The sequence below is a fragment of the Magnolia sinica genome, chromosome 8, assembly GCF_029962835.1.
Source record: "Magnolia sinica isolate HGM2019 chromosome 8, MsV1, whole genome shotgun sequence".
Classification (NCBI taxonomy): domain Eukaryota; kingdom Viridiplantae; phylum Streptophyta; class Magnoliopsida; order Magnoliales; family Magnoliaceae; genus Magnolia; species Magnolia sinica.
Genome location: NC_080580.1, coordinates 90302953 through 90307619, shown reverse-complemented (window position 1 = coordinate 90307619; position 4667 = coordinate 90302953). Strand labels below are relative to the sequence as shown.

Genomic DNA, 4667 nt, shown 5'->3' with positions numbered 1-4667 from the left:
CACAGGTTGACTAGAGAACTTACCCTTCTCTCTCTCACTCAATGTGACAGCAAGTTGACCCAACTATACTTCCAGCTTGGCAATGGATTGCGCATTTGCATGTAAGCTTTGCTGGTTAGCTAGTAAAGTTTGTTGGGTGTCTTTTTGAAATTGAAGCGAACTCTGCATAAAAAGATTGAGTGTATCCTCAAGAGATGGTTTCCTAGATTGTGGAGGTACTTATTAATACTGTAGAAACTGTTGAGGTTGTTGACTGCCAACTTGGGGGTATGGTTGCATTGGAGAATTTTCAGATGGTCCTCCTTATTGTGGTCCTTTTACCTAAGAAAAATTTGGATGTCTAGCCCACCCTGGGTTGTAGGTGTCTGAGTAAGGATCATTCCCAGGTCTCCGGAAGGTGTTTATAGCATGCACTTGTTCAGAGAGAAATTCTGGAAATGCTGCACTAGATGGACAAGACTGCGTAGGATGGGCAGGACTGAAACATATAGCACATGACTCGATTTGAGTTGTTTGTGGAGGTCCATTATTCATTATCAAAGCATCCACTTTCTTTGTCAGGCTATCAATCTTGGCATAAAAATCTGGCGTGACACCTACCTCATATATACCACATTTCTTCTGTGGTTGGGGACTTCTTTCACCTCTATTTGAGTAGTCCCATTGCTGGAAATTTTCACACAAGGTTTCAAAGAAATTTCACGCTTCGACATCACTTTTGGTCATGAATGACCCTCCAATGGTGGCATCAACCATGCGACGGTTTTGGGGTGTCAGACAGTCATAGAAGTATTGAACCTTTTGCCACTTCTCAAAACCATGGTGTGGACATTTAAGAAGTAAGTCCTTCCATCTTTCCCAACATTCATGAAAGTGTTCACCCTCTTTTTGTGTGAAATTAGTAATTTCTCTGCGGAGAGCATTAGCTTTGAGAACCGGGAAGAACTTGTTTAAGAACTTCTTAGACAGTTAGTCCCATGTAGTGATAGACCCAACTTCTAGAGAATTCAACCATGCTTTTGCCTTATCCTTCAAAGAAAAAGGAAAAAGGCGCAAACGGATCGAATCATCTGAAAAATTTTGGAACCTAAAGTTAGAGCAAATGTCTAGGAATTCTTTCACATGATGATATGGATCTTCCTTATCTAAACCATAGAAGGAGGGCAACAATTGTATGACTCCAGGTTTAAGTTCAAAGTGTGCTGCCGTGGTGGCTGGCAACACTATGTATGAAGGCGCATTAAATTGGATAGGAGCTGAATAATCTCTAAAAGCTTTAATTCCATTATCGTCCGCTATTTCAAATAGGATGTTTCTAAATCTTCTACGAAAGATTCTTTCTATTTCAGGATCAAAAGGTGCTAGTTCTATGTTCAGAGATCTACGTCCTAGCATAAACTATGTTATTGCAATGTAAGAAAGAAAACTAAACTAAGATGCAACCTAAGAGAAATAAAACTAAAAATAAAAATTATGAATTCCTAAAAACAAGAGAGAGCCATGTAAACGAGAATTGGAAGGAAGAACCCGGAAAAGGAGATGATGGATGTCTGAAGATTTGGGAGCTCCTCCTTTTGAAGACAGTCTTATTTAGTAGCTTCCTTCCTTAATTCCTGTAAACATAATAAAAACAAAAATAAATTAAATTTCCTAAAATAATGCTAGAAAAATCCTTAGCAACGGTTAATTTCTAAAAAAAGAAAGTTTCTAATCTTAGAAATAAAAGGCTAAGTTAGTTTCTAAAAAGGGAAAAATTTCTAAAACTAGAAAAATAAAAAGTTACTTGAAAGAAGAATCTAAATTTAAAATTAGAAAATAGAAAATTTCTAAAAAAAAGGAAAGCCTAGAATTAGAAAATTTTAAAAAAATAAAACCCTAATTCTAAAAATAGAAATTAGAAAAAGTAAAGAATTTAGAAAGGGATTACCAAATTAGAAGTTCATGTCAAGACCCTACAAAACAGGAAATAAGTTAGTTTCTAAAAAAAAAAACTTTAACCTAAAGTTAGTAAAATCCTAAGACTATGAATTATGATAAAAGAGAATCCTAAATCCAATTGGACTGAAACAGTTCCCCGGCAACGGCGTCAAAAACTTGATGTTTTAATTTAAACCAATCTAATTTAAATGATTTTAAACTCGCAAGTATACGAATTAGATGTAGATACGGTACGTATTACGAGATCGTTCCCACGGGGACTGGTTGTCACAATTCGAAATTTACGACACTTCTTAACTAATCCAATAAATGGTTTAGTAAACTATCACAAATCTATGGAAAATAACCGAGAGCAATAAGGAAAATTCAATCAAAGAGAAGACTAGGACTTTCGAATCCACCCCTAATTATCCTGACCCTTGTTTTACTTGTTGATTCACCCTAATTCAGATTGATATAAAAATAAATAAAGCACACTCTATGTCCTTGGTCGGGCACACAGAATGTATAATCCCTTAAAGCATGAGGATCACATCTTTCCATCCATGATCAGGCATGAAGAGATGTAGACTCCTATTTCTTCCTCTATAGGAAACCTGTTCATGGTCAGACACAAGCACGTAGAATAAGAATCCAAACAACATCCACATCTAGACTTTGGTTAAGCTCATAGAATGGAGAAGTACAGAAATTTCAGTTAAGCATACTAGAGAAAGAAACAAACCAATCAAATTCAGATAAAATCAACACATACAAGAGTTATTCAAATTAGGGGCTTCATCTCAGCCCTAGCTAAGAAATCAAAAATCCATGGAATATAACAGAAATTCAATCGGGAAGAAGAAAATTATAGTTGAGAAGCACATCCCTTTCTAATCTCTCCCTTCTTTCTTTCTCTCTCTCTCCTCTTTCTTCTCTCACGTCCACCACCCGGAGATCCCCTCTCCTTTTTTTTCTCTTTCCTTTATAGCAACAGAGGTCGGCTGGGAGGTGCTGAAACTTCATGCTGAAGTTTTCCTTATGCAGCAGCAGGTAGTTCAGGAAATTTAAATTTTTTGCAGTTTGCGCAGAACCTGTTTCGGCAACTAAGAAAATAGCACCTATACTCCCACTTTCCAATCTTTCTTTTCAAAGAAACAATGTACCTTGGGGAATTTTTGGATGATCTACACGATGGACGGTTTGGATCATCCATCTGATCAAAGATAGTGGCCCATAGGATTCCGGAACTCACGGACGTGCGAAAAAAGCGGCCTACGTAACGTCTCTTATGCTGATCTGATGGTGGGGCCCACTTTTATTTTTCTTTGACAAATCCACTCTGTTCACCGGATTCCTCTCGGAATTTAGGTCAGAAAAGGATGCTTTTGGATTGCTTTTGATGCAGTCCACCTGATTTTCTGCTCTGTCGTCCGTCCTGTATTTGAACGGCTGGGAATCCATCCTCGCTATTTCATGGAATTTTGTCACCTAGGCCTTGGTAATATGGGTCGTGGGACTCTCTTGGACGGTATAGATCAGTCATCTTAACTAAGATGGTGAGTCATCTACACTATCCGCAGATCTCTGTTTCACGCCGAAACGGAGTTTTCATTTTTTTTAAAAGATGAGATGGGTTAAACGTCGGTTTGACTCGTCTTGCAGTGTGGTGCACGTCGTGTACTCTTGTGCATGGTACACACAACATCTCATTTGGGGTCCACCGTGATGGTTTTGAGAAATTAGGTCCGTCCATCCATCTTTTCTCCTCATATAATGCATTGAGTCCAAAGTTAAGGCATATCCAGAGACCAGGTGGGCCCCACTTAAGGAATTAAGGGGTTGATCTGTCATTTGGAACACTTCTACAAGGATCCGATGGCTGATTTTCAGCATGTGCGATTAATTTATGGTCCTCAGGCCATGTATGAAGTTTTGAACCGAATGGATGGTTGAAACCATCTGATCTTGAATCTTGGACAACTTTTGGGCCTCTTCAACGTGAATGGCTTGATTTCCTCGGATCTCTATCATGTAAATCCATCAATCTTGGTCCTCTGGAGTCCATCCCTTGTTTTGGTGACTTCAGAGTGTTAATTCCATGCTTGTAGTATCCTTTTTCAGTCCTAGCTCCTGATTACACCCTACATCACAAACACGATTAAAATACAACGTTAAGCATTATCATGTATGCAAAAGCATGTGATAATTGGGGTCTAATATGCAATATTCGACTTTCATCAAGCTCGGTGTGAGGCGTGGGCATGTGAGGCAGTGTGGCTGTAGAGGCGCTAGTGGCGCACTTCGCATGTGCGCATCCTGTTGCAGAGGGTCGCTCCCTTCGTGAACCGGAGCGAGACGTGTGCGAGTCGCGGTGCGACTAAGTGGTTAAGACGGGTGGCTGGTTGGCAGAGAGACTAGAGGACTAGGAGGGAAATCTCTCAGTATATATAGAGGGACTGAAAAGAGCTGTTGCAGCAAAAACTGTAACAGTTGTGCCATTTGTGAAGAGTCCAGCTGTAACTGCTGCATGGCTAGCCCTACAGCTAGAAAACGGCTAGCTACTGTCTCACAACAGTCACATGCAGCAGTGGTTATGGCTCATGCACAACAGTCAGAAAACGGCCATAAAATGGCTAGTTTTCCAACAGTCAGAAATGACTTAATGGAATTTATGTCTCTGGACCATAACCCCCTAGCCACCATAGCCTATTAAAGGAGGGCCTGGATGGGTTTTCAAACCATCTCTC

General features: G+C 39.6%; 1 non-coding gene across 1 annotated transcript; it reads left to right on the top strand.

Moving 5' to 3' along the window:
- The first annotated feature begins 814 nt into the window (after nucleotides 1–814).
- On the top strand, nucleotides 815–921 carry LOC131254649 (small nucleolar RNA R71). Its single transcript, XR_009175772.1, has one exon. It is a non-coding gene; the product is annotated as a small nucleolar RNA R71 (small nucleolar RNA).
- Nucleotides 922–4667: the final 3746 nt, after the last annotated feature.